Source organism: Scyliorhinus canicula, chromosome 13 (assembly GCF_902713615.1).
Source record: "Scyliorhinus canicula chromosome 13, sScyCan1.1, whole genome shotgun sequence".
Lineage (NCBI taxonomy): Eukaryota > Metazoa > Chordata > Chondrichthyes > Carcharhiniformes > Scyliorhinidae > Scyliorhinus > Scyliorhinus canicula.
In genome coordinates, this window is record NC_052158.1 from 94,351,025 (window position 1) to 94,375,807 (window position 24,783).

A 24,783-nucleotide genomic window follows, 5' to 3' on the forward strand; every position below is an offset into this window, starting at 1 on the left:
GTGGGAAGGGGTCCCAATCGGGCAGGTGAAGAGGAAGTGGGAGGAAGAGTTGGGAGGAGAGTTGGAAGTCGGGCAATAGGAGAAGGCCCTGAGGAGAGTCAACGCATCCACACGTGTGCCAGGCTTAGCCTGATCCAGTTCAAGGTGGTCCACAGGCTCATATGACTGTGGCCCGGAGGAGTAGGTTTTTTGAGGAGGTGGAGGACAGGTGTGGGCGGTGTGGGGGAAGTCCGGCGAATCATGTACATGTTTTGGGCGTGTCCGAGGCTGAGGGGATTTTAGCAGGGATTCTCAGATGTCATTTCAGATGTCCTGGAAGGGAGGGTGACTCCGAGTCCAGAGGTGGCAATATTTGAAGGGTTGGAAGATCCGAGAGCCCAGGGTGGGGAGAAAGGCTGACGATTTGGCCTTTGCCTCCCTGGTGGCCCAGAGATGGATTTTGCTGGGATGGAGGGACTCGGAGCCCCCAAAGTCGGGGGTGTGGGTCAGTGACATGGCAAGGTTCTTAGGCAAGAGAAGATTAAGTTTGCCTTAAGGGGTTCAATATAGGGGTTCGCTCGGAGGTGACAGCCATTCATCAACTTCTTTGAGGAAAACTGACCGTCAGCAGGAGGTTGTGGGGGGGTGGGGGGGAGTGGAAATGGGGGCGGTGGGGGAGGGAGCAGGGGGAGGGGCATGGAAATTAAGAATAAGGGAAGGGAATCTAATATATGGGTAGCTAGGAGTTAGGGCGGGGGGGAAGTTGTGTATGTTATTGTGGAGTTTTTGCATGTGTCGGACCGCTCTGTTGTTTAGAATGTTAAAATTATAAGTGCCTCACTAAAATGTTTTCTGAAAAAAGAAAATGATGACCGCCACTAACATCTTACTGGACTTCCTCAAATGTGAAGTCCATTTATCAAAACTCTGTGTTTGATTAATAACCAACATGTGTGCAGGCCACTCCAGTATTTGGAAACTGTAGTACAATTACCATTAATCAGACATGCTTCAATTGCTTTCTATGCAATACTTTGAGAAAACGTCACATAAAAATCATGAGGGGCAGCACGGTGGCGCAGTGGTTAGCACAGCTGCCTCACAGCGCCAAGGTCCCAGGTTCGATCCCGGCCCTGGGTCACTGCCCATGTGGAGTTTGCACATTCTCCCAGTGTTTGCGTGGGTTTCGCCCCCACAACCCAAAGATGTGCAGGGTAGGTGGATTGGCCATGCTAAATTGCCCCTTAATTGGAAAAACATAAAGAGTACGTTAAATTTATTTTTTTTGTTAAATAAAAAAAAATCATGAAAACCACCATCTTTAAGAACCAATTTAGTTGCAGATCATATTGCTATTTCTAAACATCAGCAGGTCACTGGTAAAAATCGTTGATATCGAAATACTTAGCCCCATAAATATTATATCCAGTAATCCCAAAATATTTTCAATTCAAACAAGAGATCATAAAGAACAAGTCATTTGGAAAATTAGATAATTTCAACTGTTATGATAACTAACTTGGACATAATTCTTGATGTAACTTAGTGGGAAACTGATGCTGCTGTAGAAATGGCAGACCGATTTGATCATATTGTCAGAGGCTTGGAAACAGTGAGCCATTAAATTTCCTCACATACTTCCATCTAACCCCTGGGAGATTTCTGTTCTAGCTCATTAGAGTTATTTTTAACAGAGCTTTTCAATAGTTTCCAGTCCAGTAACTCAGTACTGGCTATGGCCACCAGAATTACTTTTATCAAGGTTGATAACCTGAGTTGTTCATCAATCTCTTTCACTCCTGAGATTAAACGGGCGCGATAGTCTGGCAAAGTTTATAAACTCACGTTTAGCCGTCGTGTTCCCCACCACTATTCAATGACACTCAGGCCGCGATTCTCCCCCAAAATTTCTAAGTGTGGGATTCCCTGGCACTTCCACCCGGTGACCAGAGAATTCCACCCGAGGTCAATGGCATTCTCCATTGTCCGCGTCTTGCATGTGGCGATCTTGCGGCGAGCGGGCGGAAGAATCCAGCCCTAAGTTTAAAAGGTATTAAGGTTTTGCAGAATTTTTCATAATAAAACAGTTGTAACAATAATAACAAAACAAATTAGAGTGAACATTAACATAGTGCAAAAAGAGAATATACAATAACAATTAAATAGACATTACCCCACGCGACTGAGTCTTCCCACACCATCCCAATGAAGCACTCACTATCCCCCCCCCCCCCCCCCCCCCCCCCCCCACCCACCCCACCCCCACGGATTGCTGTTGCTGCCGACATTTTAATTTTCCCCGAGAAAGTCGATGAACGGCTGCCACCTCTGAGAGAACCCTAGCGTAGACCCACTTAAGGCAAACTTTATTTTCTCGAGGCTGAGAAATCCAGCCATGTCATAACCCAAGTCTCTACACTCGGGGGCTTCGGGCCCCTCCACATTAATAAAATCCGTCTCCGGGCTACTAGGCAAAGGCCAAGACGTCGGCCTCTTTCGTCCCCTGAACTCCCGGGTCTTCTGACACTCCAAAGATCGCTATCTCTGGACTTGGCACCACCCGTGTGTTAAGCACCTTGGACATTGCCCTCGGGAACCCTTGCCACAACTCTCTAAGCTCCGGGCATGCCCAAAACATGTGGACATGGTTTGCAGGGCTGCCCTTGTACCTCGTACATCTGTCTTCTACCCCAAAAAACTTGCTCACTCCCGTTGCCGTCATGTGACCCCGGTGGGCCACCTTAAATTGAATTAGACTGAGCCTGGCACATGATGAGGAGGAATTAACCCTGCCCAGGACCTCTTCCCACAGACCCGCTTCCAACTCCTCACCTAGCTCCTCCTCCTACTTGCCCTTGAGCTCCTCCACCTGGGTTTCCTCTGCCTCCTGTAGTTCCTGGTAGATATCCGACACTTTCCCCTCCCCCACCCAGGTGTCGGAGACCACCCTCAGTAGCGGCAGCATCGGAAAGGCCACTACCTGTTTTTTCAGCAAGGCTCGTACTTGCAGATATTCAAAGGCGTTTCCTGGCGGCAGATTAAATTTGTCCTCTAGCGCCTTCAAACTGGGAACGCTTCCGTCTATGAACAGATCTCCCATCCTTCTGCCTGCCCTCTGCCAGCTCTGGAACCCACCACCCATCCTACCCGGGACAAACCTTTTTTTTTCTTTTCTTTTTTATAAATTTAGAGCACCCAATTATTTTTTTTTCCAATTAAGCGTCAAATTAGCGTGGCCAATCCACCTACCCTGCACATCTTTTGGGTTGTGGGGGTGGAACCCACGCAGACACGGGAAGAATGTGCAAACTCCACACGGACAGTGACCCAAGGCCGGGAATCGAACCCAGGTCCTCAGCACCGTAGGCAACAATGCTAACCACTGTGCCACGTGCCGCCCTTTACCCGGGACACCTGTGGTTGTTAAATATCAGGGTCCAGACCGATGCTCGCTCCACCTTCTTGTACCTCCTCCACTGTCCCCAGATCCGCAGTGTCGCCACCACCACCGGACTTGTGGAGTAACGGGTCGCCGAGAACGGCAAAGGAGCCGTTATCAAAGCTCCCAGACTAGAACCTTTACATGATGCGTTCTCCAGCTGCTCTCCCACGCCGTCCGTCCCCCCCCCTATCGCCCACTTCCTAATCATAGCTATATTGACCGGCCAGTAGTAGTTGCGGAGGTTTGGCAGGGCCAACTGCCCCCCAACTGCACTCCAACAGCGATCTCCTTACTTGCGGGGTCTTATTTGCCCACACAAAGCCCGAAATGATCCTACTCACCTGCTTAAAAAAGGCCTTAGGGATGAAGATGGGGAGGCACTGAAAGACAAACAAAAACCTGGGGAGGACAGTCATTTTCACAGTGTGCACCCTCCCTGCCAGTGACAGCGGGAGCATGTCCCACCTTTTAAAGTCCTCTTCCATTTGCTCCACCAACCAGATCAGGTTGAGCCTGTGCAGGGTATCCCATTTCCTGGCCACCTGTATACCCAGGTAATGAAAACTTTTCTCTACCATCCTGAGCGGCAGCTCTTTCAGTCTCTCCTCCTGACCCTTGGCCTGGATCACAAACAATTCACTCTTTCCCATGTTAAGTTTGTACCCTTGTGGTGAGCCACAGTCGTACCCAATCTGAGTCTTTGTGTAATTGATCGTGCATCAGTTTATTGCAGTCAGATTTTCAACAAGATAGATATCAGAATCAAACCAGATCGCCTGCAGCTGGATCCGCACTCACCCGACGCCAGAAAGGACTTTAATCACCGGCTAGCTTGCTTTGAGGCTTACATCAACGCAGCGATCCCCAACCCGACGGAGGCTCAGAAGATACAGGTCTTGTATTCCAGGTTGAGCTCAAGCGTGTTCCCGTTGATCCAGGACGCCCCGAATTACACAGAAGCGATGGCACTCCTAAAAGAGAACTATGCACAGAAAGCGAACACGATATTCGCCAGGCACGTACTCGCCACTCGCTCTCAACTCCCTGGTGAGTCCATCCAAGACTTCTGGCGGGCTCTGATCCCATTCGTCCGGGACTGTGACTGTCAGGCCGTTACGGCCACCGAACATTCTAATCAATGTTCTAAACAACATTCTAAACAACCCCCCCCCAGATGGGGCCCTGCCTACTCAATATGCTTGCGCCACATGCCAATCCGCGCACCCCGGGGGTCCCCGCTGCTACTTCTGCGGCCAACAGAAGCACCCCCGCCAACGCTGCCCGGCTCGCGCTGCCACTTGTAAGTCTTGTAGCAAAAAGGGCCACTTGGCCGCAGTGTGCCAGGCCCACGCAGTCGCCGCGATCGCCCCCTCCCTCCTGCCAAATGCACAATGGCCGCCACCATCTTCTCCTCCCGGGGCCACATGCAGCCAGTGGGCGCCGCCATCTCCTCCCCCTCAGTCCACGGGCGGCCCATGGGCACCGCCATCTTGTCCAGCCCCCACAATGTGCAGCCCATGGGCGCCGCCATCTTGTCCAGCCCCCGCAATGTGCAGCTCATGGGCACCGCCATCTTGTCCAGCCCCCGCAATGTGCAGCCCATGGGCACCACCATTTTGTTCCCCGCAGGACCTCCGGACGCCGCCACCTTGTCTTCCCCACGGGGCAGGAACGCCAACGACATCCCACGACCTGGGTGGCCAATGCTCTCCGTCCGAAACCTTTGACGATCACCTGTAGCTCGCCTCGATGACGCTGGACCAGTCTCGTCCACACAACCTGGCCACTGCTTCGACAACGGTGAAAATCAACGGCCACGTGACCTCTTGCCTGCTGGACTCCGGGAGCACTGAAAGCTTCATACACCCGGATACGGTAAGGCGCTGCTCCCTCGCGGTCCACCCCGCCAATCAAAGGATCTCCCTGGCCTCCAGATCCGAGGATTCTGTACGGTCACTCTCACAGTCCAGGGCGTAGAATTCAGCGGTTTCCGTCTCTACGTCCTTCCTAACCTCTGCACTGCTCTATTGCTGGGCCTGGACTTCCAGTGCAATCTCCAGAGTCTCACCGTCAAATTCGGTGGGCCCCTACCTCCACTCACCGTTTGCGGCCTCGTGACCCTCAAGGTTGACCCCCCCCTCACTCTTTGCCAATCTAACTTCGGATTGCAAACCCATTGCCACCAGGAGCAGACAGTACAGCACCCAGGACAAGGCCTTCATCAGGCCCGAAGTCCAGCGGCTGCTTCAGGAGGGTATCATCGAGGCCAGCAACAGCCCAAGGAGAGCCCAAGTGGTAGTAGTTAAAACTGGGGAGAAACACAGAATGGTCGTGTACTACAGCCAGACCATCAATCGGTACATGCAGCTCGACGCGTACCCCCTCCCCCGCATATCTGATATGGTCAGCGCCGGCCCTAGGGTTGCTGGCGCCCCGGGCAAGCCGAACTTCGGCGCCCTTCGGGGGGGGGGGGGCTGGGGGGCCGAGGGGGGGCGGGGCCGGGGCGGGGGGGCGGGGCCGAGCCCGAGGCGGGGGGGGGCCGAGGTGGGGGGGGGGCCAAGGGGGGGGGCGGGGCCGGGGCGGGGGGGCGGGGCCGAGCCCGAGGCGGGGGGGGGGCCGAGGCGGGGGGGGGCGGGCCCGAGGCGGGGGGGGGGCGGGCCCGAGGGACGGGAGGGGGGGCCGCCCTGGGGGAGGGCGGCCACCGCGCATGCGCTGGTTGGCACCGGCCCAACTGCGCATGCGCGGGACCCGAGTCTCTGGCGCCCCCTAGCACATGGCGCCCCGGGCGACTGCCCGAGTTGCCGGTGCCTTGGGCCGGCCCTGGATATGGTCAACCAGATTGCGCAGTACCGGGTCTTCTCAACAATTGACCTGAAATCCGCCTACCACCAGCTCCCCATTCGTAAATCGGACCGTCCATACACTGCCTTCGAGGCAGACGGTCGGCTCTTTCAATTTCTTAGGGTTACCTTTGGCATCATTAACCGGGTCTCGGTCTTCCAAAGGGAGATGGACCGAATGGTCAACCAGTACGGTTTGCGGGCCACGTTTCCGTACTTAGATAATGTCACCATCTGCGGCCATGACCAGCAGGACCACAATGCCAACCTCGCTAAATTCCTCCGCACCGCCACTCTTGTCAACCTTACATATAATAAAGAGAAGTGTGTGTTCCGCACGACCCGCCTAGCTATCCTCGGCTATGTAGTCCAGAACGGAGTTCTGGGGCCCGATCCTGACCGCATGCGCCCCCTCTTGGAGCTTCCCCTCCCCCACTGCCCCAAGGCCCTCAAACGCTGCCTGGGGTTCTTCTCTTACTACGCCCAGTGGGTCCCAAACTACGCGGATAAGGCCCGCCCACTCATACAGTCCACTCAATTCCCCCTCACGGCCGAGGCACAACACTCCTTCGCCCAGATCAGAGCAGACATAGCCAAGGCCGGGATGCACGCAGTAGATGAGACACTGCCCTTTCAAGTAGAAAGTGACGCTTCAGATGTCGCCCTTGCCGCTACTCTAAACCAGGCAGGCAGACCCGTGGCTTTCTTTTCTCGCAGCCACCGCGTCTCTGAAATTCGGCACTCATCCATCGAAAAAGAGGCCCAAGCTATTGTTGAAGCGGTGCAGCATTGGAGGCATTACCTGGCCGGCAGGAGATTCACTCTCCTCACTGACCAACGGTCGGTAGCCTTCATGTCCAACAACACGCAGCGGGGCAAGATCAAAAACGATAAAATCTTGCGGTTGAGAATCGAGCTCTCCACCTATAATTACGAGACTTTGTATCGCCCCGGCAAACTCAACGAGCCCCCAGACGCCCTATCCCGGGGAACATGTGCCAGCGCACAAGTAGACCAACTCCGGGCCCGATACGACAGCCTTTGTCACCCGGGGGGTCACACAACTGTACCACCTCGTCACAGCTCGCAACCTGCCCTACTCCGTCGGGGAAGTACGGACAGTCACCAGAGGCTGCCAGGTCTGTGCGGAGTGCAAGCCGCACTTCTACTGGCCGGACAGTGCGCGCCTGGTGAAAGCCTCCCGCCCCTTTGAACACCTCAACGTGGATTTCAAAGGGCCCCTCCCCTCCACCGACCGCAACACGTATATTCTCAGTGTGGTCGATGAGTACTCCAGATTCCCCTTCGCCATCCCATGCCCCAATATGATGTCTGCCACCGTCATCAACGTCCTCAACACAATCTTCGCTCTGTTCGGCTTCCCTGCCTGCATCCACAGTGACAGGGGATCCTCATTCATGAGCGATGAGCTGCGTCAGTTCCTGCTCAGCAGGGGTATTGCCTCCAGCAGGACGACCAGCTACAACCCCCGGGGAAACGGGCAGGTAGAGAGGGAGAATGGGACAGTTTGGAGGGCCGTCCAGCTGGCCCTACGGTCCAGAAACCTCCCAGCCTCTCGCTGGCAGGAGGTCCTCCCTGATGCGCTACACTCCATTCAGTCACTACTGTGCACCGCTACAAATAACACACCCCATGAACGTATTTTTACCTTCCCCAGGAAGTCCACATCTGGGGTATCGCTCCGGACTTGGCTCGCAGCTCCAGGACCGGTTCTGCTCCGTAGGCACGTCCGTATCCACAAGGCGGACGCCTTGGTGGACAGGGTACACTTGCTCGACGCCAACACCCAGTATGCTTACGTGGAGTTCCCCGATGGCCGCCAAGATACGGTCTCCCTCAGGGACCTGGCTCCCTCAGGGACCTGGCTCCCTCAGGTTCCACTCCCACACACTCCCCCACCGACGTGCCACCCTCCCCTCCCCCGGCTCTCCCAACGTTAACCCCACCAGGTCCATCCCTCCTTCCCCTGACCACGCAAGAGGACGAGGAAGACTTCAGCACGGTCCCGGAGTCACCTGACAGCAGGCCAGCGCCAGCACCGCCAGCACCGACATCAGTGACACCAGCACCGCCAGCACCGACATCGCCGCCACCGTTACGTCCCTCCCAGCGAACCGTCAAAGCACCGGATCGACTTAACCTCTGACGGGCACCGGACCATCAAAATGGACATTTGTTTCCTCCCCCACCCATTTTCTAAAACTGTACATAATTCTCAACTCTATATATAGTTCCACACCACCCCCGCCGAACTCATTTTTAACAGGGGATGAATGTGGTGAGCCACAGTTGTACCCAATCTGAGTCTTTGTGCAATTGATCGTGCATCAACCCTGAAAAACTACCAAAATCCATCAGGATCCTCAGAACCTTCCCCAGCCCCTCCTCAGGGTCTGAAATGTACAGGGGCCTCTCCCCCCCTCCCCCCCCCCCCCCCCCCCCCCCCCCCCACCGACCGAACCAGTCCACACCAGCTCCTCGAGGCACTCAGCGCCATAGCTAGCGGTTCTATAGCTAGGGCAAACAGTAACAGGGAGAGGGGACACCCCTGCCTCGTTCCCCGGTGAAGCTCGAAGTACCCCACCCTCAGCCGGTTTGTACATACACTTGCTACAGGCGCCTGGTACAGCAATTTTGCCCAGCCAATAAAGCCTTCACCAAACCCGAACCTCCCCAGCGTTTCCCACAGGTACACCCACTCCACCCCGTCAAAGGCTTTCTCTGCGTCCATCGCTGTTACCACCTCCAATCCAGCCCCAAGTTAATATGTGGTGAGTTTTTTAGGGAGTTTCCCGCCGGCGCTGCTGGCGGGTTCCCCACCGTCATTTGACTCAGTCACTTTTTTGAAATCTGCGGAACTTCGCCTCAGACTAGCCCACACTTGGAGCATAATTCTCCAGCCTCGTCACGCTCTCGCTTAAGCGAAATGAGACCAATGAATAGCGGGAGAGGCCATAAACAATAAAAGTGGCAGGCGCCAAACAGTTTATGATGCAAGCAGCCCGCTCCCGTAGGCGAAATCGGGATCTCGCGGTAGCGTGGCGAGAAATCAATTAACGCCCCTTAAGCCCGATTTCCAATTAACGGGAGCCACCCGTCATCCAATGGCCTCCCATCATTCAGTGGCCTCCCCAGAAAGCGGTCACGCTGGCGCAGATTAATACTCCTTTTGAAAAAACGTGAAGCTGGTGGAAAGGCTTCTGGGGAGAGCCGAGGAGGTGAGTAGCCATCTTTGCTGACAGGTAAAGAGCCTGAGGGTGCTGGGCTTGCTACCCATGGGAGGGTTGAAGGGTTCGGTGGAGGGGCAACCGCTCATGGCACCATCATGCCAACCCCTGGATCGTGCGTACCCATTCCAGGGGCAACCGCTGTCCCTGCCCGTGTGCCCCACCGACCACCTATAACCCCCACTGACTGCCAAGGTCTCTGGCTGTGCAGCTGAAGGCTATTGCTAATAGGGAATTGGCAATCGTGGTTAAATGAGAACTTCACACAACCCAAGAGGATTCCCATAGGTGGGCGGGAGTCATTGCCTAGCATCCCAATCAAACCTTGATGCCTGGTCACTGTGCTTGAACACTGCGGGAGGCAACACCACACATGCATCAGCCAACATCCGAACACCCAGGGGATGGGACACAGCTCCAGGGACATGTCCATGGCCAGCGGGTGGGTGGGTACCTCAGGGAGTTCGGCCCGCATTGCGGAAGGTGACAGAGACATCATACTGGTTGTGCACAAAGGTGTTTATTGTGTTTAACAATTCCCCACCCTCCCGATGGTGCTATCCCTCACCCCCAATGCCCTCACTCACTACCTCTCAAACCCCTTCTCTACGTTCAGTGTCACCACCACCCCTGTCTCCTTTCCCTCCGCTGGAGACAGGATCACATTTAGCAATAACCTCACATTCGAAAACAGCTTTCCCTTCATGAACCCTATCAGATCCTCTCCTGTCGCCTTCGGAAGGCACCCCTCCAATCTTGCCGTGAGAACCTTTGCCAATATCTTGGCAGTGACATTCAATCAGGACATGGGCCTATATGATCCACACCACCAGGTCCTTATCCTTGTTTAACAACAGGTAAATCGAAGCCTGGCCCAATGTCTGTGGCAAGACCCCCCTCTACCTATCACATCCTCAAACATTCCCACCATCAGCAGTGCCAACCTATCCTTAAACTTCTTATAGTATTCCACTGGGAAACTATCTGGTTCCACTGCTTCCATGGCTGCATCCTCCCAATTGCCTCCTTTGCCTTCTGCTCCCCCACCGGACCCGCCAGCCCTGCCCTGTCCTGTTCACTGAACCTCGGGTACTCCAACCAGTCCAGGAACTCCCTCATCTCTCTGAGAGGCGACTTAATAGAGGTTTATAAGATGATAAGGGGATAGATAGAGTGAGTGCTCAGAAACTATTTCCTCATGTGGATGTAGCTGTTACAAGGGGGCATAACTATAAGGTTCAGGGTGGGAGATATAGGAGGGATGTCCGAGGTAGGTTCTTTACTCAGAGAGTGGTTAGGGTGTGGAATGGACTGCCTGCTGTGATAGTGGAGTCGGACACTTTGGGAACTTTCAAGCGGTTACTGGATAGGCACATGGAGCACACCAGAATGACAGGGAGTGGGATAGCTTGATCTTGGTTTCGGACAAGGCTCGGCACAACATCGAGGGCTGAAAGGCCTGTTCTGTGCTGTACTGTTCTATGTTCTATGTTCCTCTCCTACGGCTCCGACCTATATAACTTCTTATGGAACTCTTCAAATACTTTGATGATCTGCTCCGGATCCATCACCAGCTTCCCCATCTTATCCCACACCTAGACTATCTCCCTTGTCGCCACCTCCCTCTGGAGTTGGCCAGCTACCATAAGTCCCACTTTCTTCCCATGTTCATAGACCGCCTCCCTCCCCCTTCCCAACTGGCGCACTGCTTTCCCTGTAGACAACCAGTCAAACTTTGTCTGAAGCTCCTTCCTCCTGCCAAGAGGGTCGGGTCCGGGTCCTCCGTGTACCTCCTATCCACCTCCAGCATCTCTTCTATAAATTTCTGATGTGGAGATGCCGGCGTTGGACTGGGGTGAGCACAGGAAAAAGTCTTACAACACCAGGTTAAAGTCCAACAGGTTTGTTACAAACACGAGCTTTTGGAGCACTGCTCCTTCCTCAGGTGATGGAGAGGTATGTTCCAGAAACATATATATAGACAAAGTCAGAGATGCCAGACAATGCTTAGAATGCGAGCATTTGCAGGTAATTAAGTCTTTACGGATCCAGAGATAGGGGTAACCCCAGGTTAAAGAGGTGGGAATTGTCTCAAGCCAGGACAGTTGGTAGGATTTCGCAAGCCCAGGCCAGATGGTGGGGGATGAATGTAATGCGCCATGAATCCAAGGTCCCGGTTGAGGCCGCACTCATATGTGCTCCACTCTCTCCTCCATGTCCACCTTTGCCTTAAATGAGATCACCTCCTCCCTTACAACTGCCTTCAGAGCATCTCAAACCACTGACTGGGAAACTTCCTCCGTGCAATTAAACCCCAAATATTCCTTGATCACCCCCCCAATCGTATCGCAAAAACTCCGGTCCCCTAACAACCCCATGTCCATTCTCCACCCTGGCCTCCGGACCATCCAATGCGCCGGATGGTCCGAAATCAATATCGCTGATTACACGGACCTATTGACCCCAGCCAATAACGCCTTCCCCACCACGAAAACGTCTTTTCCCGAGTACACTTTATATACCATGGAGAAAAATGAATAATCCCGTTCCCTCGGGTGCAGGAACCTCCACGAGTCCCCTCTCATGATCCCAGCCTGAGTCTCCCAACCTCCCCCCCCCCCCCCCCCCCCCTCCACCAACTATGCCAGCGAGCGCGGCTGAGACCTATCCACTTTCGGCTCTTGCGCCATATTCCAATCCCTCAGCCACTATTAATTTCTGGGTATCCAAATCCAGGATGGCACCCAGCACCCTCTTCACAAACCCTGCATCATCCCAGTTGGGGTCATAGGCATTCGCCTGCACCACCAACCTCCCCTCTAACGCCCCAGTCACAATCAGGTACCTGCTCCCCTGGTCCGCCACCACCTTATCCATCTGAAACCTCACCCTCTTGCCCACCAATACCGCTGACCCCCGAGCCCTGCTATCAAATTCTGAATGGAAAACCTGACTCACCCAGCCCTTCCTCAGCATCACCTGATCTTTCACCCTCAGATGGGTCTCCTGTAGCAACCCCACATATTCCTCAATTACCTTCCCAATTTTAAAGCAAAACTCCCCTAACAGCCCCACGTCCATTCTCCACCCCGGCCTCTGAGCCATCCCCTTCTCCAAAACCACATCCACCCAATACGGCACATGGCCTGAAATCAATGGCGGTCTTTAGGCTCTTTAAATATGTAAAGACCCTCAAATTCTTCACCAGTCCACCTAACTCCCTCACGTTCCATGTTCAAGTGACCCAATGTTATGCAATGTAAAATGATTCTAAAAATCTATACTGAACCATTCCTAGTTTCACTGGTGTTAGCAATTAGTTGCTTAATAAATTCAAAAAACAAGCTTTTAAAATGATCCTTATTAATGCCCTATGCATAAAATGACTCATTTTAAGATCCAACTTGAAGGCCCAAAACAGCACAGTTAGTGGAAAGTTAACATGATCATTCATTTGATCTGGGGTGTGGCCAATTGTATAGGAGGGTCAGCTTCAGCTTTTAAACAAATGCAAAAATAACACAGAAATTTGATTTGCATTCGGCATAATTTGCAATTGAAATCCCTTGAACATTAGTTTGGCTAGTTTTGAATTGTACTGGAAATATCAGCACAATTCTACCCACTGGCCCATGTGCTGCATCTGCCCACAAAGTGTCTGACCGCACACTGCATCCACTACCCAAGTTATCCCACATCATATTTGGAAAGCGCCATATAGAACAAAAAAATCATGAGTATAAAATAAATCAATAAATAATTAACCTAATAACTGTAGTGATCTCTATATGTGCATGTACACAAGGGGTTAATGTGTAATTAGTAGCACCACATGATCACTAGAGAGCCGGACCAACAGGGGTATAAAAGGCAGCCACATTGGGTCTCTCTCTCTCTCTCTTGGGTGCACTGTGATCAAAGCAACAGCAGACTAGTTTAGATGGCCAGTGGAGTTACGTATAGTTACCATAGTTAGATCTTGTTAACCTTATCACTAGTATCAAAGTTAAAGTAAAGAACTCATGTAAATATTGTTGTAGTTACTCAATAAACCTTTTTGTTACTACTGGAAGAGTTCGAATCTTCTTCATTGGGATTCAGAATACCTCATCAACAACCAAGGTTTGAGTAGCACATGTTACCTACCACCCAGGTAACAAAACAATAACATTTATTGTTCTTAAATAGAACCAGAGTCGGTAAAACTTCCGATAAGAACCAGCAAGTAACCAAAACCTATCAGTGTTCAAGCCGTGCACAGTGTTCAGTATCATTCACAACCCCTCACATTCTGAAACAGTCCATGTCCACCAGCAGCGAGACCTGGACAAAATTCAGGCTTAGGCTGAAAAGTGCCAAGTAACATTCATGTCGCACCACTGACAGGCAATAACCATCTCTGACAAGAAATAGCCTAATTAGCTCCCTTTGACTTTCAATGGCATTACGATCATTGAACCACTCATTATCAACTTCCTGGGGGTTACCATTGGCCAAAAACTTGTTATGATCCCCATAGAGACTGATAACTTTTAAAAAGAGATATGAATTTCCTAGTGTCTGATGCAAAAGAATCCCATGAGGAGATTTCATATTTGAAGACTTTCATTGTAAAAACACACTTTTAAAAAATTTATTCATGGGATGTGGGTGTCCGCATTTATTGCCCATCCCTAATTGGCATTGAGGGAGCAGTTAAATCAACCACATTGCTGTGGGTCTGGAGTCAAATGTAGGTTTGCAGACTTTGACAATGGTTAGTCACTTTTATGTCTAGCAAGTCAGGAATTCATTTAATTAAATCACAGCAAACAAGGGAGGGGTGAGGGAAGGACCACAGGTCTCCCTCCCAGGCATACACAGCTATCACGACCATTTTACTTCAAGAAAAACCACAGGATATTGAACAGTACAAATAAAAAGTGGATAAATGCACCACCTGATATGCTACATAGAAACCAAAAAGGCCCCTGATTCAATCCCTTGCATGGTGTTAGTAGGCCGCAGTTGAAACTATAACTATAGTTAATGCCACTGCACTCTCAGGCTGGGGAAGAGAGAGAAGAAAAAGTCGAAGGCTCCTGCTCCTGCCTGCATGGCAGCTGCAGCACAATGGCTATGGGTGTATGTACAGTGAGAACTGGATCAAGTTGGCTGAAATGTGTATTACAAAAGGTCTGGTATGATAGCACTTTGATTCCCACGTTAAGAATAAACATTTCAACAAAGGACTGGGGGAATCATTGATGAGCATCGAATCATTACCTTAAGAAGAGGAACTGGGAAAAAGTGAGCAATTTGGGTGATAGGGGATGGAAATGGAATGTAAGCTGGGACAGGTCTCATCAGCCTGTGGTGTTTCTCATTATTTATTCATATTAAAAAATCATTATAGTGTTTTGTTTCTCGGCATGCTTTCATTACTTTATATAATATTCTGTTGGACCTTAGTTAGAATATCGTATTCCTGTCTGGCTATAATAGAGAACAGGTTTCTTGTATTGATATTACTCCAAATGGGGGGAATTAACATTGTATTTGCGAACCGTTTTTATATTACAGACCTGGCCTCCAATTCTAAATGGCAGCCTTGCATTCGTTGCTGCAAGATAACTGTTCTCACATTACTCAGTCCCTAATGAGCCTTATCAGACAGAAATCTCTGCTCTGTCTGAAAAAGGATATCTTGAAAAATGTCCTCTGTCATTCCAATTCATTGATTTGGATCTTTTTTCTTCTGTTCAGTACGCCAGCAAAGCATCTCAGAAAGAGAAGCAATAACATAAAGAAAATGAATTTATACGGAAAGAAATGTGTATAGCAATTTCCACAACATCAGGATTTTCCAAATAGCTTCACAGTCAACTGAGAACAATATCGGACACATGGCAACAAATTTGCACACAGCCAAGTCTCACAAATACCAATACAATAATAGCCAGATGACGATTTAATGATTTCCATTGAGGGATGAATACTCAAAGGTAAAGGGGGGAGAACTTTTATGCTTTCTTTCATCCGCTTTTCTACACCCACCCGAGACGGCAGACAGGGCCTCGATTTAACATTAGCAGCTACTCTGGATCATATGCTCAGGTCACTGCAGTGGGACTTGAACCCATGACTTCCGTACTCAGAGATGAGAGAGTTACTGCTGAACCATAGTTGACACCCAGGTCTAGTAAAAGAAGCAGTTTTCTCGACAATGCACAAACAATTCTCATTAACCCCTACCTTCATTAGAATTCCCGGCCTCATCCCTCCGTATTACCATAACCTCCTCCAGTCTTCTGAGATCTTTGCATTCCTCCAATTCTGCCCCCCTGCACTTGCCCAATTTTCTTTTTTAAATTTAGAGTACCCAATTCATTTTTTCCAATTTAGGGGAAAATTAGCATGGCCAATCCACCTAGCCTGCACATCTTAGGGTTCTGGGAGCGTAACCCACGGAAACACAGGGAGAATGTGCAAACTCCACACAGACAGTGACCCAGAGCCGGGATCGAACCTGGGACCTCGGCGCCGTGAGGCAGCAGTGCTAACCACTGCGCCGTGCTGCCCCACTCACCCAATTTTAATCTATCCACTTATTTTGGACAGCTTCTCACATTTCGGATCATTGGCAGACACCCTCTACCGCCATCGGGACTTCTCAGAAGCAGGTAAAGCATTTCTTTTCATGCTTTCTCTACATGTCATCCAAGGTTGGGGGCTGGTTTAGCTCAGTTGGCTAGACAGCTGGTTTGTGATGCAGAGGGAGGCCAGCAGCGCGCGATCAAATCTCCTGATGGGAGGAGATTATTCATGAAGGGCCCCCCTTCTCAATCTTGCCCCTCGCCTGAGGTGTAGTGATCCTCAGGTTAAATGACAACCAATCAGCTCTCCCCCTCAAAGGGGAAAGCAGCCTATGGTCACCTGGGGCTTTGGCAACTTCACCCTTACCCACGAATGCAAGAAGTAGTTGTTGCAAATTTGTGTCCTCATTTGATAACCAGGCTGTTAGTCATGCTCTGCTGGTAGGGTGAATCTACAGAAAGGAAGGTTAGAAGCTGTTATGTTCTTCAACATAAATGTACCAATCATACATCAGGATTGGTGAAAAAATAATGTGGGTTCTTGAAGATAAGATTGTATACAGATAACATTCACTAGGAGGCTATGTATTGTAAATCTAATCTCTACCTGCTCCTACAGACTGAATACATGTCAGAGGACTAGTACCTCATATCCTGTCAAGGTGTGAAATGATTAACAGCAGTTTAGATACGTTATATTGAAGGTGCATGCACTTCATATTGAAACTGCCCACTTTTTTTCTGATTCGAGGTTTACCCTTAAAGGAGCAAGCTATTCACATGACAGCAAAACAAAATAACAATGGGCGGGATTCTCCGTTTCTCAGACTAAGTGTTGATGCCGGGGCAGAATTCATGTGCTTCCACGACAGCAAAACTGGCGCCGCACCTGGACCACTTCAGCAACTGTGAAGGAGCTAGCACGAGTGGCACGTGGAACACAATTGATTTGCAGGGTCTCTGATTGACACCCGGGAGGCTTACATGCTGCAGCCGCATTAAACATTACAATCCCCACACACATACATCCCGACCAACATGATGGCACTGGTTGTGTCGGAGCACGCCCATCCCTCTGATGGGTCAGCTGGGGCCAGAGGGCACCCAGTGATGTATGGCCTGGGGGATGACACCCATACGACCTGTGGCCCTAGGTTCACAGTGGACAGTCAGCGGCGTGCGCAGCTGCATGGCTGCCTTGTAGACCGTGGCAATGTCGCTCCGTGCCGTGCACCCCAACCCCACAGTCCACCTCCTGGCTACCCCTCGCTATTCCCCCTGGCCCTGGCAAACTATGCCGATGTTGGACACTTACCATACCCTCTCTCGCTCCCTCAGCAGTCACGAATTTGAAAAGCACAAGGGAACTTCACCTTGGAAATTCCCCCCAGTGGAGGCGGAGTATCACTGAGGTTCCGGAGAATACCAGGTCAGGCCCGCTAATGATATACCAGCGGGATTTACTGAACGTGCATTCTGGAACGCATTGATGCCGCCGTTGCACCACGGAATTGTGATTTGGCATGAACGGTGCCTATGATTTTGGAGTCAAAATCGATTCTCCACCCAATGCATTTCCCGATTCTGGAGTCGCCCCACGGAGAATCCCGCCCAAGGTGTCTGAATGTACTTTAACACAGAGGAATCAATTTGCAAGTCTCTGACAGTTTGCTGATCTGTCCAAAGTTAGTTATCCTTGCTGAAGGCTGCTGTATGTTTTAAGATGTTTTAAGAATTATGGTTAGGGATTGCACTTCCGGTGGGGGAAAGAGAGCAGTCCCGGGTTGAGGGGCTCCCGTGCCCCCCCAAAAAAAACCTGCGCCTCAGAGCACGAACTTGCCCCCCCCTCCGCCCCCCAGCCCAGCAGCACAGCAGCACAGGAACGGTGACCCGCCGGACCGTGAACCTGAAGTAAGCGCACGGGAGCAGAGCCAGCAGAGCCAGCGGCCCCCGCCAACGGCCCCCGCCAACGGCCCCCACCAACGGCCTGGTGGTTGACCCGTGGTGAGCAGCCCAACAAAGGGGAACTCCGGTCCAGATCAGAGAACGTCTCTCGCGACCCCCCGACCCAGTGAGAGGGAGGGGAAAAGAGAAGGAGGGGGCAAATAAAAGAGAAGGAAGGGATCTGATGTGTTGGGTACTCTGGATCCGTGGAAACTGCGTTTACCTTAGCAGTAACACATGCAGGCTACCAACACTTGAAATAGTACAACACTATTTTATTAAGCTAGAAACTGTTGAACATACTTTCACTGTGGGTCGACACTATGTTAGATTAAACTGAAGACCTATGCCTATCCTGACCAGTCTATACTCTCAGCACATGGTAAAGATCTGTGCTACAAGCTGTGAGCTCTGTCCTTCTCAGAGGCTGCATCCCGAATGAGCAGGAAAACTGATGCCCTCTGTCTTGATAGTAAGTGTGCTCTAACTGGTGATTGGCTGCAGTGTTGTGTGTGTTGATTGGTCTTGCTGTGTGTCAATCAGTGTGTGTCTGCACCATGATATACTGGTGTATACTATGACAGGACCCAACCACAAAATCGCCCCCCCCCAATAAAAAAAAAGAACGACACCCGAAGCCTGGGGCAGACCCAGCGAGAACAGAGGAGCGGGGAAAGGAGAGCAACCTCAGGGTAAGGAACAGCAGTGTAGTCACCTGGGGTGGCCACGTCCAGATTTCAAAATGGACACTTGCAAAGAGTACAGGGAAAATTGGACAGTTCTAGGAAAACAAGCAGGTGCAAGGTTTGCCTGTCGATTGGAACTTGCAGCTCCCAGACAGAACTGATACTACAAGCCATTAGCATAGTAATGAGCTATCTCCGGGGACAAAAGAGAAACATTTAAGTAATCGGTACCAGGACAGACTCCCCGGCCCCAGTGGAGACTAAAACAAAGGCAGGCCAACGGTCACCTAGGACCCGCCCAGTGATCGAGGAACGACCCCTTTATTGGAGTGAATCAATACAAATGATTGGGACATGGCCCAATTAATTGGGGCCAAGTTCAGGAACTGCCCAGAGGAGCGCAAATCCCTTTGGGGTATAAAGAAGAGTCCCCAAGGTCAGAGCGCTCTCTTCTTCTTCACCTTCACCTTGGCCTTCGCTCTCAGCGACGAGAGACCCGCCAAGCACCAGACAAGTAAGTCTAAGGTCAATGCACGCTAAGAGATAGGCGCTCCTGGCTACTATTCTATACCAGTTCAAAGCCAGCAGCCTCAGAACCGGACAACAGCCATTGTTCCTCTGACTGAGTGGGTGCCCGAAGCTAAGTATAGGCTTTTAGTAGTAGTTGTAGTTTAGTGAGTAGAGTTTGTGCATGAGTAATAATTGACTGTGTGTGTAAATAAATGTGCATTGATTTCAAACTTACTAACTGGTGTATCGAGTCATTGATCAGTATTCGGTTTTGAACCTTGTGGTGGTATCAGAAAGATACCTGCCGACTCTTGAGCAAAGGTAATTAAAACAGAGCAAATTAAGGAAAGCATAACGAGCAACAGTAGCATGGAAAGTGAGAGAGAGAGAGAGAGAGAGAGAGATAGAGACAGATGGCTGGAGGAAACAAAAGCACCAAAGTGAAGGGACGGCGAGACGCAAGCAGCAGCAGCGAGGAAAACGTGCAGGAGCGGCAGAAGCACAGGCAGGCTGCCCTACAATGCAAGATGGAGGTTTGAGCAAGCCTGAAAGGGAAAAGGATGGCGGACCAAACGGTGGAGCGGGAGCAGGACGCTCTGCTCGGAGCTCCACACAATGATGAAGGAAGCGCTGGTGGAGACAACACACAAAATGCAGCAGACCATCGAAAGCCTGGAAAGGAAAGTGAAGGCCGACAGGGTGAGCGGAGTGCAAACTGCACTCTGCGCAGACCTGGCAGTCCCTGATCACGGACCTGACCTCCTCGATGGAGTAGGGCAGGTTGTCAGCCTTGATAAAGTGGAAGAAGTGGGTGACCCACGGGTGACAGAGGTCATTGTGGAGGGCCCTGAGTCGGTCGACTTGTGCGCTGGCACATGTACCGCGGGAGAGGACATCTGGGGGCTCATTGAGCTGCTCGGGCCGATACAAGATGTCATAGCTGTAGGTGGAGAGCTCGATCCTCCACCTCAGGATCTTGTCGTTCTTGCTTTTGCCCCACTGTGTATTGTTAAACATGAAGGCAACCGACCGTTGGTCAGTGAGGAGAGTGAATTGTCTGCCGTCCAGGTAATGCCTCCAATGTCTCACAGCCTCTACTATGGCTTGGGCCTCCTTTTCGACGGAGGAGTGTCGAATTTCAGAGGCATGGAGGGTACGGGAGAAGAAAGCCACGGGCCTGCCCGCCTGGTTGAGTTTAACGGCCAAAGCAAAGTCCGACACATCGCTCTCCACTTGGAAAGGGATGGACTCGTCCACCGTGTGCATCGCGGCTTTGGCGATGTCTGCTTTGATGCGATCGAAGGCCAGTCTGGCCTCAGTCGCCAGGAGAAAAGTGGTGAACTTGATCAGTGGGCGGGCCTTGTCCGCGCAGTTGGGGACCCACTGGGCATAGTAAGAGAAGAACCATCTCTTCAGAGCCTTGGGGCAGTGGGGGAGGGGGAGATCCATGAGGGAGCGCATGCGGTCGGGGTCGGGCCCCAGGACTCCGTGTTCCACGATGTAGCCGAGGATGGCTCGGCGGATTGTGCGAAAGACACATTTTTCTCTATTATAAGTTAGGTTCAGGAGTTTTGCAGTGTGGAGGAAGCGCCGGAGATTCTCGTCCTGCTGGTCACGGCCGCAGATGGTGACGTTGTCTAAGTACGGGAATGTGGCCCGCAGCCCGTACTTGTCAACCATTCGGTCCATTTCCCTTTGGAAGACTGAGACCCCGTTGGTGACGCCGAAGGGAACCCTGAGGAAGTGATAGAGGCGGCCGTCTGCCTCGAACGCAGTGTATTGACGGTCCTCCGGGCGGATAGGGAGCTGGTGGTATGCAGATTTCAAGTTGACTGTGGAGAAGATACTGCGCAATCTGATTGACCATGTCAGATATGCGGGTGAGGGGATACGCATCGAGCTGCGTGTACCGGTTGATGGTCTGGCTGTAATCGATGACCATCCGGTGCTTCTCCCCAGTCTTGACGACCACCACTCTCCAGGGGCTGTTACTCTCCTCAATGTTCCCCTCTCTCAGGAGTCACTGGACCTCTGACCTGATGAAGGCCCTGTCCTGGGCACTGTTGCGTCTGCTTCTGGTAGTGACGGGCTTACAGTCCGGGGTGAGGCTTGTGAAGAGGGAGCATGGGGCGACCTTAAGGGTCGCGAGACTACAGACGGTGAGGGGGGTAGGGGTCAGTTGAACTTTAGGGTAAGGCTCTGGAGGTGGCACTGGAAGTCGAGCCCAGTATTAGAGCAGCGCAGAGATGGGGGAGGACGTAGAGCCAAAAGTTGGTGTACTCTACGCTTTGCACAGTGAGGGTCACGACACAGTACCCCCGGATCTCCATTGCGTGGGATCCGGAAGCCAGGGAGATTTTCTGGGTCGCGGGTAGGATGGGGAGGGAGCAGCGCCTTACTGTATCTGGGTGTTTGAAGCTGCCTGTGCTCCCGGATTCGAAAAGGCAGGCCGTCTTGAGCCCGTTGATCCGGACGGTCATTGTAGACTTCGCGAGGTAGTGCAGCCAGGACTGGTCCAGTGTGACAGAGGCGAGTGTCGGAAGATGGTCAGCGGTAGCAGCGGCCAGCGTACGGTCGGGCGAGCTGGGCTCCCGGGAGGCAGCGGAGGGATCCCAAGATGGCGGCCCCCATGAGTCGCACGTGGCGGGCGAGGTGCAAGATGACGTCCAAGATGGCAGCCCCTGTAGGTCACACGTGTCGGCTGGGATTAAAGATGGCGGCGCCCATGGGTCGCACATGGCGGGTGGCGCGGCAGCTGGGAGTGGCGCAGCAGCTGGGGGTGGCCCCGACAGGCAGCAGGCAGTGCTGCTGGGCCGAGAAGTTTTGAAGGGGGGGGGGGGGTCAGGCCTGGCAGGCTTTAGCGAAGTGGCCCTTCTTCCCACAGCCGTTACAAGTCACGTTCCGCACCGAACTGCGTTGTCAGGGGTGATTACACTGGCTGCAGAAGTAGCACTTCGGGCCTCCGGTGTTGGCAAGCTGGTGCGTGGCGCAGACGTTGCATCGCGCCCAGGTCAGTTGATGGCTGCGCCTACAAGGCCCACGCGGGTGCCGCGCAGTCGGAGGTGTAGGCCCCCATGTTCTGGGAGGCCACATCCAGTGAGTTGGAGAGCTGGACTGTCTCTGTGAGGCTGAGTGTTCCCCCTTCTAATAAACGCTGGTGCATATAGTTTAAGTGCATTATCGCAACATAGGCGTCCCTGATCAGCAGCTCCGCGTGCTGGGCAGTCGATATCGCCCGGCAGTCACAGTTTCAACAGAGGATGCGCAAGGCTCACAGGAATTCCGTGAGCGATTCCCCAGGGCGTTGGCGTCTCGTGGCGAGGAGGTGCCGAGCAAATAACTGGTTGACCTTTTAGCAGCTTTATCGCCTCCGCGTACGAGGGGGCATCCCCGATGAGGTTAAAGACTCTTGGGCTCACCCGTGTGTAGAGGACCTGCTTCTTCTGGAGGTCCGTGAAGTCTTTGTTGAAAGATGCGAGGTAGGCCTCAAAGCAGCTTAGCCAGTGTTCAAAAGTCTCTGTAGCGTCAGCTGCTTGTGGGTCCAGCTCCAAGCGATCAGGCTTGAGTGAGTTCAGCTTGAGTGAAGAGTCCACCTTTAGAGGTTTAGTGTATTAAATTGATACACCATCAATAATAGACGATGAGTGATAGATGTAACTGAGGCTTTAATACACTAAACAGTAAGCCTCCTGCCTCTGGACCCCAACTGGGTCCGGAGGTGGAAACTTGCCACTTCTATACAGAAGCTCCAAGGGGAGGAGCCACATGCGAAGCCAGCCTGGACAAGCCCAGGCATGTACAATACAGCACAGTGAATATAATACAATAAACACAATAACATGGTTTACCGCACAGGGGCTGGGAGGGGGGGGGGGGGGGGGGGGGGGGGAGAGGAGTCTTGGGGAGAACGCAGAACAAAAGGGAAGCAAAGAGAAGGGTGAGTTAGCGAGGCAGTAGAGACATAAGCCTTGGCGGGCATGGCGCAGGGCGAGGAAACAGCCGCAAACAGCCACTCGGGAGGGCTGCAGGGCGGAGGGAGACCCCGGAGTGGAGGGGCGCACCCCCGTGGCATACACACAGCTGGTGGGCGCATTGGGCACCCCCTAGACAAAAGGAAACTCCGGAGCGCTGGAGCCCGACCCCAAGGTGAGAGCGGCGACCCTGGCCATTTTGGACCACCCTCTAACAAAGGGAAACCCCGAAGTGCAGGGGCGCGTCGACTAGGTAAGTATGGGTGATTCCGCAGGACCGGGGGCTCAGAAACCCCCCACCAGGATTGTTACCTGGAATGTAAGGGGACTCAACGGCCCAGTGAAAAGATTCAGAGCCTTCAACCAACTAAGAAGCCTAAAAGCAGACATATCCTACCAACAAGAGACGCACCTGAGGGAGAAGGACCGACCTTTGGTAAGGAAGGGCTGGATGGGACAGACATACCATTCATGCTGCGGACGAGGGCTGGGGGGGGGGCGGGGGGTTTGCAATATTAATTAGCAAGAGGACGAGGTTTACGGAAACCAAGACAGTTACGGCCCCAGGGTGACGGTACAACATGGTCAGCGGTGTCCTGGATGGGGCACCGGTCGTACTGGTAAATGTGTACACTCCCAACTGGGACGACACAGAATTCATAAAGAAGACCACAGCGGAAATACCCGACCTTGACACACACCGACTGATTATGAAGGGTGACTTTAAGTGCATGCTGGACCCACTGACCGACCGATCAAACCCCAGAACGGGGAAGAAGTCTGGCATGGCGAGGGAGCTAGGAGCCTTCATGGAACAGATGGGGGGCAATAGACCCATGGAGGTTCCTGCACCCGGGAGAAAAGGAGTTCTTGTTCTTTTCGCAGGTGCACAAGGTAAACACCCGTATTGACTTCTTTGCAATGGGGCAATCGATGCTTCCAGGAATCACAGGAACGGACTATCGCGGGCCATAGGTGAATACGTTAGTAACAGCCAAAACGGAGAGGTCTCACCCTCCAATTTTTGGGAGGCACGGAAGGCTGTGATTAGAGGAGATTTCACAGCCTACAAGGCTAGCAGAGATAGGGAAGAGAGGGTGGCCAGGCAACAGCTAGTGCACTCCATTCGGGAAGTCGATAGAAAATACTCCGAGGCCCCGACTGTAGAGCTGCTGGCGGAGAGGAAAAAGCTGCAAATGGACTTTAACCTGCTATCCACTAGGAAAGCAGTGAACCAACTCCGCCAGACACAGGGGACCTTCTACGAACACGGAGACAAGGCTGGTCGCCTATTGGCTCACCAGCTGAGAAAGCAGGCAGCCAGGCGGGAAATAGCGCAGGTAAAGGTTAGCAGAGACAGACTGGTAACAGAACCAATGGAAGTCAATCGGGCATTTGAGACCTACTACCAGAGACTGTACACCTCCGAGCCCCCCCAATGGGGATGCGGGAACGAAACAGTTCCCAGACAGACTGGACCGACCAGTTATGGGGGAAAACAGACGGGGGGAGCTGGAAGCACCAATAGACCTGGGAGAAATCATGGAGAGCATCAGCTCCATGCAGACAGGGAAGGGACCGGGACACG